The 13,313-nt window shown below is 36.1% G+C and overlaps 1 long non-coding RNA gene across 2 annotated transcripts; it reads right to left on the bottom strand.

The window, feature by feature from the left end:
* Window positions 1-2,738: 2,738 nt before the first annotated feature.
* On the bottom strand, window positions 2,739-8,442 carry LOC124980808 (uncharacterized). 2 transcript variants are annotated; one of them, XR_007107875.1, is made up of 3 exons: window positions 8,106-8,442; window positions 3,755-3,975; window positions 2,739-3,597 (listed from the first exon to the last, which is right to left on the bottom strand). It is a non-coding gene; the product is annotated as an uncharacterized LOC124980808 (long non-coding RNA). The 2 variants fall into 2 exon arrangements; XR_007107876.1 differs by having other exon boundaries at window positions 2,739-3,610.
* Window positions 8,443-13,313: the final 4,871 nt, after the last annotated feature.

A 13,313-nucleotide genomic window follows, 5' to 3' on the forward strand; every position in this document is an offset into this window, starting at 1 on the left:
GGGCATCAAGACACAGCTCCCCTCCATTACCAGATGGAGATTCCCCATCCATCCAGGGATTCTTCCACCCCACTCTGGCCCTGGACAGCAGCGTTCAGGGATCCCCTTCTCAGGGACCCACAGTAGCCACACAGTCCTGCTTCTTTTCTGACCCCCCTCCACCTGGTCTGGGAGGCTTTTATTCAATTGGGTAGGTAAAAACAGGTTCAACCCTGGATTCTTCCTCATCTATAATTCAAAATCTCCATGCACCATTGAGGTTGAGGCTTCTAAAACTAAAATCCTAGAGCTGTTTTCTCTTTTTTATCTTTGAATATCTAATTATTCAAATATAAAAAGGGCCAAAGGATTAAAAAAAAATACTAGGAATGGCACCTATTGCTCCTTAGCATTGACTAAGGACTAAAGACTTTCATGTAATGTTTCCACACCAGGATTAGACAAATGCTCCTGAAAAAGACATTGTGTCCATTTATTCATGTTCACTTTATTTTTAACTACTTCATCCAATGTTTGTGAAACATTTGTAAAATACCGTATTAGTCAGGAATCTTCAGAGAATCACATCCAATAGGCTGTACAGCCACACATTGCATAAGAACCTTTGAGTCAACGAGGAATCACATATGTAATTGTGGCCCATCATACTATAATGAGAAATTCTTATTGGCTGGTAGTAGCTGTCCTAAGGTCAAAGTACAATATATTTCTCACATGTTTGTGGTGATACTGATGGAAATGAACCTTGTATGCTACCAGTTGTATAAAGGTACAGCAAATACAATGATGTAGAGTACATAATACTTGACTGTAGTAATAAACTACCATGCTACTGGTCTACATATGTAGTATACTATAGTTTTTCATCATTATTTTAGAGTGTACTCCTACTTATGAAAAAAAAAGTTTATCACAAAATAGTATGCCATGTTACAGGGGCCTCATACATCTTGTGATTACCAAGTCTTTTGATTGACCCATATCATCCAGGTTTATGTACATATACTCTATGATGTTCACACAGTGACAAAATCACCTAACAACACATTTCCCAGAACACTTCTCTATTGTTAAGCATAATAAATAGGTAGGTAGGTTGATACACGAACAGATACAGACACAGATTTATTTTAAGAATCTAACTCTGATGAATATAGAGGTTGGAATGTCCAAACCCTGCAGGGTGGACCAGCAGATTTCACACTCAGGGAGGAGTTGATAGTTCAATTTGAGTCTGAAGGTAGTCTATTGGCATAATTTCCTCCAATTGAGAAAAGTCAGTCTATTTTTATGAAGCCTTAAACTGATTGGATAAGGCTCACCCACATTATAGACAATAAACCACGTCACTCAAAGTCTACTAATTTAAATGATAATTCCACTTTTAAAATACCTTCACAGAAAAACCTCCAGAATAGTGTTTGATGAAATATTTGAGTTTTATGCACCACCCAAGTTGACATAAAAAATTAACCACAAGTACCTACTTACTTGATGGCTTTTCACTGATAATGTAATAGATAATAAGTTAAACATAGTCCCTGTTTCTGTGGTGCTTACTCAAAACGTCATTAAATCAAAAGCGCCTGAATGTAGACAAATTCAAGTGCAAAACACTGGAACCAATTCCTCTTCAAATAATAAGGATTGATAAGGAGGAGAAAGACCAAGAGGTCTCTGGATACCTGGGTGAGGTGGCCCATGCCTGTAATCCCAGCAACTTGGGAGGCTAAGGCAGGAGGATCATAAGTCTGAGGCAACTAAGCAACTAAGCAAGATCTTGTCTCAAAATAATATATTTCTAAAAGGACTAGGAATGTAACTCAGAGGTAAAGCACCCCTAGATGCAATCCCCATCCTAGAAACAAACCAACAACAACAAAACAAGAGATTTCTAGATGCTAAGAACAAGGGGCCAGGGAAAAGGTAGCAGAAAAGGACTCTGGTATCTTTGAAGGCAAACCAAAACTCATCTATAGCTTTTACAGGGTCATTTCTATTATTCATTCCCCAAGCTGAGTGCTCCAGTGGGAAGTGGTTCCTTTAACACAGGAGTATGGGAGCCATCAAGAGAGGCTTTACAGAAGAAGTGAAGCTAAATGTTGAGTCTTTTTTAGGAGTATTGTTGGCAGAAAAAAAGAAAGGGAAAAGAAAGGTCATTTCAGATATTACAGAGCAAGGGAGCCCTACGTAGAGAAAAGGGAATGCATTACATGTGGGGAGTCATGAAGGGCTCATTGTGGTTGGGGCATGGGACATAGTGGCAAAACATAGACACGAGAGACCAACTACATCGGGGCCTTGTTTCTCTTGGGTAGTTGGACTTGGCAGTGAAAAATCACACAAGTGTTTAGCTGGAAGGAGAAGTGATCATTTTGTGTTCTGGAGAAATTGCCACACCCAAGAGTGGCATCTTAGGGATGGAGTACAGTGAGCCATGCCTGGAGCTAGAGGCCATTAGTAGGCAATTAAAGAACCCCAAAGAGAGATAATGAGGTCCTGAAAGTGAGAGAGGAGGAAGCAAGGTTCTGAGATGCAATGAATGGGGTTGGAAAAACTTCACAGTCTCCAAAACATCTCAACTCACTTTTAGGTAATAAAAATTCCTAAGGTAGCTTTAAACTTCAAGCCCATTCTCAAATCAGAAAGTAAAAATGCCTCATACAATGTTAATCTCTTTAATTCTCTTTGGAATGTTATGGCGAGATTGCAATAAATCACCAAGTCAATCTTGAAGCAGAAAATGGAACCATCTTTATTCACCAGTAGGTGGTCCAGATTCACCAGCTGGCAGGATGGAAGGCAGACTGCAATTCTGTATTCTCTGACCCCCTCCAGAGGTTAGAGCACATCTTTTATACCACAAGTAAACCATGTCAGTACATTAATTGTAAGTGGCTGTTGCTATGATTCCAAAACATAAACAAAAAATCATGAGATCTAGAGGGACAAATATTAACATTCTATGCAGTTAGGGTACATTGCCCAAGAAAAATGGGAACCAAAGAGAAAACAATTTTACATTATATAAGAACTGCCATTTGTGTTGCCAAACAAGCTATGCTAAGCAACTGTTGGTAGGTACAGATGTGGAGTTTTCTCACGGGTTCTTACATGACATGGAGTTTTAGGATAAAATGGAGCCTGTTTGGTCATTGCCCACATAGCCTGACCCATAACATTCCCCCTTTTTCTAGAAACAATCAAACCCTTGATTTATCTTTTGAAATAGGTAAGGTGTTGTAATTACCATGCATATATATTTACTTGACTGATGAAACAGGTTGTTTTAGCAGTTTGGGCCTTATAATATTGTCCAAACAAGAGAAAAAAACATGATTAAATTTTTTCAGTCTTATCTTTAGAGGGTGGTTGTGGTCTCTGAGAGCTGTCCATTCTTTCTGTAAGAGTCACTTTTGTTGTCTTGACTTGAATGTGATGAATCCACACTATGAGTAAGGTCCCCTCCAGCTGGGTGTCAGTCATTTTTTCTGGAACCGTTTGACATAGACTTGGTCTCTTGATTGGATGGTGTTGGAAATCAATAGTCTCTTGGGGCTGGTTCTCTCCAAGGAATTTATGAGCTTTAAGTCAAACCTGTTGGAGAGACCTAGCAATAGGTTGGAAGAGAAGCAGATTTAATCCCCCAGAGGAAGTCTCCAACTTTCTGGACTCAAGCCAGCCTCCATTTTTGGTTTAATATACTGACATACAGACCCAAGCCAGTCAACTTTCTGACCCAATTACCAATTACCTGTAATTCTTGCTTCATTTCCCCTTCTAATTTCAGTGACTCCTTACTGCTGTAGGGGAAAAGGTGATGACCGTTGTTGCTGCCTCAAACTGAGAGCGGGTGATGTGGGGTGGGAAAAGCAGTTTGGAGTACCCTTTTAGAAATCAGGTCAGTCAAAGGGTCCATGATAAAAGTCTGGTTCGGGAAGAACAGGTTTTAAAGTCTTCAGGGGGTGGGTGCTTCTGGGAGAGAGAAACAAAAAGACATGAGTACTGAAATGAAATTAATACAAAATAAATATTGCAGTATCTGAAACATGTCAATGAATTGATAATCTCTCACCAGGAGGTATAAGAACTGAGAAGTTGTCCCCATAACAAGGCCTAACAAAGCCTAACAAGGCCAGAGAGGTCAGGCCTTTATCGGGAATGTAAATCTTTAACATTGTCAGAGTTATAAAGAATGTAAACACAACATTTAGTTAAGTTACTTAATGTCATCTGATTTTTGTAAAATATCTTTTTATTGGCATGACCTCTGTGTTTATTAGAGATCCCTTTATTTTTGTTACTTCAAGCTAGATAATCATACCAGCAAACATTGATTAAACCTACCTGTGTGGGAGGTTAGGAAGATCTGTAGGCCTTAAAACTGACTAAAAACTTCTGACTCTGGCAGTTTCTCCTGATAGTTATCAGGCACTCATGCCTAAGAATCTCTCCTTTGTTGCCTCCAATCTTACTTATTCTTGGGGGGCTAACACAGTGCACATCTTAAGTTACATTAAAATAACTATTGTTTTTTTAAATGTCCAGGAATGGCTGTGTTTTGGTCTTAACTGTTTTTGCTTGGTGTTTAAGATCAAGCTGGTCAAATTGACCTTCTTCCTATCTAATGTTAAGGGTCAGCTTAGTTCTCTTGGGGTTCGCTCTTAGGGAACTTGTGAGCAGCCTTTTAGCTCCACTAGTGCCATCTGCACTAGGATGGGTCAAGGTCTCACTGACCATGTGGCTTCCCTTGGAAGCATCAGAGATCTCTCTCTTTTCCAATGACTCTCCTTTTTTTGCAGTATATGCACTGATTGCTTTCTTTTTAGGGTCCCAGTAATCTCCCTGATTGGGAGGTCATGTGACCCAGAGTTGTAAAGATCTTCCCCTTGTTCCCTGGGTTCAAGCTGACTCAGAGGGCAAGAATCATATATTGGTTTTCTTGGCCCTATTATTTTAACCTTAATCTTTAAGTCTTGGTCTTAAACATCCTGCAAGTCAGTCTTACTAGTCTTAAAGTAAGAATACTGGACTTTAGCTTTAATGTTTGTAACTTTATAGTTATTTTTATCCTTTTTTTACTATCTGTCTACATATGATGGCCTAATATTTTAAATTAACTTAATATGAGTAAAACATATTTACTTTGTACATAATCTTGAACCTTGGCTGAGTTACACATTATATCCCCTGTTTAGGTCACAGTAATTTTTACAATAAAAATTAATCTTTTGAATACAACTTTAGATGAGTTGAAGTTTGGCCTACTTTGGAGCCATTCTAACATGTAGTAAGGTGGGTGGCAGAGCCTTAGCTCAGGTAAGTTGGGCCTCTTTATAAATCCTAGGTAAGGTGTTCTAGTTCTGAAACTGATCTTTGTCTTTTTCTAAATACCACTTTATAAAGTTTACATATTTTGTTTTCTGAGGTATATGAAGGTTAGCTAACATACTATGACATTATATCTAAAACATGAATCAAAGAAAGACTGAGAGAGCTTTTAACTTTCCTTTTGCATGGAAAAGTGGCAAAATGTTTTTATGTTTTACATTATTAACCTTTAAACATATCAGGCTCTTATTATCTTTTAGAAATATATTTACATTTTTATCTCTATGTAAAAGGTAACATAAGGTTTAGGTTTGGTTCCAGAATATTAAATGATATAAATAAATTTTTAATAAAATTTGTTATCCTTGTAAGTCAAAAATTACAATTACAGACAACCTTAGTTTGGAGAATGCCAGCTTGACAAAATGATCTTTTAAACCTTTTACTTTAAAGACTTGTATACTTGGAAGACATGAAAACACTTAATATACAAAAAAGAGTAATAGCACCACAACTACATTGATGTTCATATATTAAGAAAGTTTAGTTTTTAAAGAAAATTTAGACTTTGTAATGTAGTACAGTACTCTAAAATAACAGTTGTTGTTTAACCAGAGTTGTACGAACCTTAATGTCTTTAAGACTAGTTGTTCTGGAGAATAAAACTTAACAGACACAATATTAAGAGCAAATTAATGTCTTAAGAAATCTTTGTTATTTTAACTCATAGATTAAACTTTGGTTTATATCAGTACATTAATATTTGACTTTACAGAACAACCTTGAATAGCTTTAACTGTTTGGGTTACTTTTATGTAATCAACTTAGTACACACAAACTTTTTAAAATTAACCCTTTATTTACACAGATTTTTAATCACTTAATTAGACCCTCTTGTTGTTTACTGTAATGTGTTACAACTCTACTTTACCACATAAAATGTTTCTTACCTAGAAACATTTCTCTTTTCCTTTTACTAAACATATTGTTATATCTAGAACCTTTAATTTTTTAATTTACATTTTGAAACAACCTTTATAAATTTTTGAATTTAGACAAATAACTTCATTTTAATAAGATGAAATATATTCTTTACAGTACTCTTTTTGAAACACAGTTGAAATTTTGGACCCTTGGTATATAGAACTATACCTATGGAACTTTTAATTCTGAGTTACCTTATTTTTAGTGATGACACAAAGCAATTTTAGATGCCTTTTTAAATTTACCAATTTATGAAAACACCAATAATGTTTAAGTATGTTATCCTATGGAATTTAAAGAGTTAAGAGTTAATAATTAGCATTTTAACTTTATAAATTAATCAGATGTTTTTAACAAACACATTTATAATTAATCTCAAATATGTCAAATTCCAATTTACTTATTTTTAAACACCAAGGTATCAGGCAAGAGTATTGAACAGCATTAGCCACCTCTTTCTTATTGAAGAAAAAAATCCTAGAAACAATGGGCATTAGACATTTTATAAACATCTTTACTTTTATTTGTTTATACCTGATTTAAATTGAACCCTTCAAGTCATGTGAACCAAAGGTATTTGGATCCATTTTTTAAATTTTAATTTATGAACTCATATGCCAATTTTGATGCCAAACATATGTAGACATCTCAATACACCAGTTTACATACACATACAAAACAAACAGACAAAGGCCTTTTTAAAACCTATAGATTTAGAGTCAACCCTTGTAAATTGGCTTCTGAACAAAGCAGAATGCTAAAAAAAACCCTTTATAGTTGGATAAAATAGGTCTGATCTGAAAAACACATTAACCTAGGCATGCTGGATCAAAATTATGGATTCAAAAAATACAGAATTTTAAGGGAATATAGACAAAGGCAGCAAGGGAGTCTGCTTTCAACGGTCTCTATGGGACAGCAGTCTTCTTTAGGTTGGGGTCCTGTTCTAAATCAGTTTTTCTGGTCTCTTGGATCTGTCATGGTTAAAAACCTTTTGGGCCACCTCCAATAGTGGCCTTCAAAATTTTAGCCTGGCGTTTTGTAGCTTTATCAGCTGGATGTGCTATCTGGGGCTGACTGAAAAAGAGAAAGAGAGAAAGAGAGGAAAAGAAAGAGAGTCCTGAAATAATTATTCTCTTTGTGCTGCAAACAGGGAGAAGTTAAACCAACATTTTTAATCCAGTCCTGTGCGCAGCCATTTACATTACAATGTAAGACTTAGTGAGATAGGAATTTTTAAACATTTTTTTCCATTTGATAATCAGGCCAGGTTTGGATTAGGTTTTTCATGATAAGGCTAACAATTAAGTAATAATAGGCAGAAGTAAAAGGAGGGTAAAAGTCAAGAATTTAACAAGACACTGAGTGTGACTTGAGTCCAAGGATGGTGGGTTGGCGATTCACTGATGAGTTCGTTCTGTCAAAAAAGGAAAGAGTCTCACTAGGGCAAACAGTAGAAAAGAACATCAGAAACAAACTGAGATGAAGATTAACATAAACAAAGGGGAACAAACAACAACAGGACAAGATAAAAACACAAGACACTCTTTCCTTCACTTAATACCAGCCTCCAGACCGTCATCATGGTCTATTTACCAAAGCTTCTGGGCATTGACCCCAGGGTCTGGTTAGACTCCTTGTCACTTGATACACCTTTGGGCTTTACAATCAAGCACTTGATACACCCCCAGAGGAGAGCCCCTAATACACTTCGAAAGATTTACAATCAGGCACTCAGAACACCTGTAAGTCTTTACAGTCAAATCAAATGTTGAGAACAAATGAGTTACCTTCAAACACACGCAGTTCCATATCCTCCTTCAAAGCTTCTAGATTTACAGATGTGAGTCGCATCAGAGCTTCTTCTATGGGCAGACTCGAATTGGTCACCACAGGAGGTCCAGACTCTCCCAAAGCAGCGAGCTCTCACAACTAGAGAGGGAGGGCACCTCTCTGTGCTTCAGAGGATTCAGGACTCCAGTGCACCAGCATCTCACTGGAGCCTCGAAAGTGTTATGGCAAGATTGCAATACAACACTGAGTCAATCCTGAAGCAGGAGATGGAACCATCTTTATTCACCAGTAGGCAGTTCAGATTCACCAGCTGTCAGGATGGAAGGCAGTCTATATTCTCTGACCACCTCCAGGGGTTAGAGCACACCTTTTATACCACAAGTAAACCATGTCAGTACATTAATCCTAAGTGACTGTTGCTATGATTCCAAAACATAAACAAAAATCTTGAGATCTAAAATCATAAGCAGAAGGGGAAATGGATCAAAATGACACAGTTGAGTACAATTTACAGAATGTCTAGACAAACATTAACATTCTATGTGGTTAGAGTACATTGCCCAAGAAAAACGGGAACCAAGAAGAGAACAATTTTACATTGTATAGGAACTACCATATGCTAAGCAACTGTTGGTAGGTACAGATGTGGAGTTTTCTCATGGGAGAAGCATTTCTTACATGACATGGAGTTTTAGGATAAAATGGAGCCTGTTTGGTCATTGCCCTTATAGCTTAGACCATAACAGGAGGGTAAAGCTTTTCTCCTTAAAAATGGGCACTTTATCCTTATTCCTTCCCCTGCTGGCATTTCCTCTCCCTGATCTTGATCTCTTTTTCCTTCAAGGTCAAAGCAAGGGGAGGAATTGTTAGGGATATAGGAAAGTCTTCACTTGACTGACCCATGGTAAGATGGCTCAGAGCTCTATGTGCCAGGTTGGAACTGACAAGGCTCTCCCTTTGGGCTCATGGAATGCTTTTGAAGCTCTTTGCTGGTTCCCCAGCACTGAGACTCTCCTCTGCAGCTCCCTCTAGATAATTTACTTGATTGACTTATCAATAACTAAGAGGCACATGTTGGAAGATTTGTTACACACACATACATATATTTCTGCGTTATATATTTTGAGGTAATTTGTTCTACCAAATTTAGAATTATTATAGCTTTTTATTTAGTTAACCTTTTATTATTATGTAGTGATACACTTTTACCCTAAAAATGCTTTTCTGCTAGTTTCATTTGTCTGATATGTTCTTACTACCCCGAGGTGTTTAAGATAAACAACTATCATAGCTTTCTTTTTTTATAATTTCTTTTTTTATTTGTACTTTTTAGATATACATGAAAGCAGATGTATTTTGACATATTATACATACATGGAAAACAATTTCCCATTCTCGTGGTTGTACATGATGTGGAGTTACACTAGTCATGTATACATATACGAACACAGTAAAGTTATGTCCTGTCCATTCTACCATCTTTCCTATTCCCATTCCCCTTCTTCCCTTCGTTCCCCTTTGTCTAATCCAATGGACTTCTATTCTTCCCCTCTTCACCCTCCCTTGTTGTGGGTTAGCATCCACATATTGGACAGAGTATTCGGCTTTGGTTTTGGGGGATTGACTTATTTTGCTTAGCATGATAGTCTGTGGTTCCATTTACCAGTAAATGCCATAATTTATTCTTAAGGCTGAGTAATATTCCATTGTGTATATATCACATGTTTTTGAAAATCCATTAATCTGTTGAGGGGCACCTATATTGGTTCCATAGCTTAGCTATTGTGAATTGAGCATCTATAAACAATGATGTACTGATTTTAACTCCTTTGGGTATAAACCGAGGAGTGGAATAACTGGGTCAAAAGGTGGTTCCATGCCAAGTTTTCTGAGGAATCTCCATACTGTTTTCCAGAATGGTTGCACCAATCTGCAGTCCCACCAGCAATGTATGAGTGTACCTGTTTCTTATTTTTCTTTTTTACTTATTGTTGCTTGTGTTCTTGATAATTGCCATTCTGACTGGAGTGAGATGAAATCTTAGAGTAGTTTTGATTTACATTTCTGTACTTGCAAGAGATGATGAACATTTTTTCATATGTTTGTTGATCGATTGTATTTCTTCTGTGAAGTGTATGTTCAGTTCCTTAGCCCATTTATTAATTGGGTTACTTGTATTTTTGGTGTTAAGTTTTTTGAGTTCTTTATATATCCTGGAGATTAGTGCTCTATCTGAGGTGCATGTGGTAAAGATTTTCTCCCATTCTGTGGTCTCCCTCTTTATGTTATCGTTTCCTTCACTGAGAAGAAACTTTTTAGTTTGAATCCATCCCATTTATGGATCCTTAATTTTACTTCTTGTGCTTTAGGAGTCTTGTTAAGGAAATCAGTTCCTAAGTCAACATAGTGAAGATTTGGGCCTACTTTTTCTTCTATTAGGTGCAGGATCTCTGTTCTAGTGCCTAAGTCTGATCCACTTTGAGTTGATTTTTGTGCAGGGTAAGAGACAGGTTTAATTTCATTTTGTTACTTATGGATTTCCAGCACAGTTTTCCCAGCACAATTTGTTGAATAGGCTATCTTTTCTCCAATGTATATCCTGGGCTCCTTTGTCTAATATGAGATAACTGTATTTATGAGGGATTGTCTGTGTGTCTTCTATTTGGTACCATTGGTCTACATGTGTATTTAGGTGTCAATACCATGCCATTTTTGTTACTATTGTTCTGTGGTATAGATTAAGGTCTGGTAGTGTGATGCCTTTGGCTCCACTCTTCTTGCTAAGGATTGCTTTGACTATTCTGGGTCTCTTATTTTTCCAATGAATTTCATGATTGCCTTTTCTAGTTCCATGAAGAATGTCATTGGGATTTTAATAGGATTTGCATTGAATCTGTATAACACTTATGGTAGTATGGCCATTTTGACAATAAAATTCTCTCTATCCAAGAACATGGGAGATCTTTCCATCTTCTAAGACCTTCAATTTTTTTCTTACTGTTCTATAGTTTCCATTGTGGAGGTCTTTCACCTCTTTGTTAGATTGATTCCCAAGTATTTTATTTTTTGGAGGCTATTGTCAATGAGGTAGTTTTCCTAATTTCTCTTGCAGTAGATTCATCACTTATGTATAGAAATGCTTTTGATTTATGGGTATTGGTTTTATATCCTGCTACTTTACTGAATTCATTTATGAGCTCTAGAAGTTTTCTGGTGGAATATTTTGGATCTTCTAAATATAGAATCATGCCGTTGGCAAATAGTGATAGTATGAGTTCTTTTTTCCTGTTCATATTCTTTTAATTTCTTTTGTCTGTCTGATTTCTCTGGCTAGAGATTCAAGGATGATGTTGAATAGAAGTGGTGAAAGAGAGTGCCCCTGTCTTGTTCTAGTTTTTAAAAGGAATACTTTCAATTTTTCTCCATTTAGAATGATGTTGGCCTTTTACAATGTTGAAGTATATTTCTACTATCCCTAGTTTTTCTAGTGTTTTGAACATGAAGAGGTGCTATATTTTGTCAAGTGCTTTTTCTGCATCTATTGAGATAATCATATGATTCTTGTCTCTAAGTCTATTGATGTGATATGTTATGTTTATTGATTTCTGTATGTTGAACCAACCTTGCATCCCTGAGATGAACCCCATTTGATCATGGTGCACTATCTTTTTAATATGTTTTGTATACAGTTTGCCAGAATTTTATTGAGAACTTTTGTGTCTATGTCCGCCAGGGATATTGGTCTGAAGTTTTCTTTCCTTAATGTGTATTTGTCTGGCTTTGGTATCAGGTGATACTAGCCTCATAGTTTGGAAGGATTCCCTCCTTTTCTATTTCAAGGAATATTTTGAGGGGTATGGTATTAGTTCTTCTTTGAAGATCATATAGAAGAACTCAGTTGAGAATCTGTCTGGTCCTGGGTTTTTCTTGATTGGTAGACTTTTGATGGCATCTTCTATTTCATTGCCTGAAATTGATCTGTTTAAATTGTGTATGCCCTCCTGCATCAGTTTGGGTAGATCATTATGTCTCTAGAAATTTGTCAATGTCTTCAAGTTTTTCTATTTTATTGGAGTATAAATTTTCAAAATAGTTACTTATTATCTTCTGTATTTCAGTAGTGTCCATCATGATATTTCCTTTTTTCATCATGAATTTTAGTAATTTGAGTTTTCTCTCTTTTTGTTGGTGTGGCTAAGGGTTTATCAATTTTACTTATTTTTTCAAAGAACCAACTTTCTGTTTTGTCAATTTTTTCAATTGTTTCTTTTGTTCTAATTTCATTGATTTCAGCTCTGATTTTAATTATTTCCTTTCTTCTGCTGCTTTGGGTTTTGATTTGTTCTTCTTTTTCTAGTGCTTTGAAATATAATGTTAGGTCATTTATTTGTTGACTTTTTATTCTTTTAATGTTTGATTACAATGCAATGAACTTTCCTCTTAGCACTGCCTTCATAGCATTCCAGAGATTTTGACATATTGTATTGGTGTTCTCATTTACCTCTAAGTATTTTTTATTTCCTCCCTGATTTCTTCTTTTATCCATTCTATAGCATGCTATTTAGTCTCCAGGTGTTGAAGTAGCTTCTATTTTTTATTTTGTCATTAATTTCTATTTTCATTCCATTATGATCTGATAGAAGGCAGGGTAGGATTTCTACTTTTTTGTATTTGCTGAGAGTTGCTTTTTGGCATAACATATGGTCTATTTTAGAGAAGGATCCATGAGCTGCTGAGAAGAAAGTATATTCGCTCAATGATGGATGAAATACTCTATATACGTCTGTTAAGTCTAAATTATTGATTGTATTATTTAATTCTATAGTTTCTTTGTTTATTTTTTGTTTGGAGGATCTATGCAGTGGTGAGAGAGTTGTGTTAAAGTCACCAGTATTATTGTGTTGTAGTCTATTTTATTCTTGAAATTGAGAAGGGTTTGTTTGATGTATGTAGATGCTCTATTGTTTGGGGCATATATATTTGTGATTGTTATGTCTTGTTGGTTTTATGATTCCCTTAAGTAGTAAGCAATGTCCTTCTTTATCCCTTCTGACTAACTTTGGTTTGAAGTCCACTTTGTCTGATATGAAGAAGGAAACCCCTGCTTGTTTACACCGTCCATGTGAATGATATGTTTTTTCCCAACTTTTCACCTTTAGTCTGTGGACATCTTTTCCTAGGAGTTGAGTCTCTTGAAGACAGTA

This window comes from Sciurus carolinensis, chromosome 3 (genome assembly GCF_902686445.1).
Source record: "Sciurus carolinensis chromosome 3, mSciCar1.2, whole genome shotgun sequence".
In the NCBI taxonomy this organism is placed as follows: domain Eukaryota; kingdom Metazoa; phylum Chordata; class Mammalia; order Rodentia; family Sciuridae; genus Sciurus; species Sciurus carolinensis.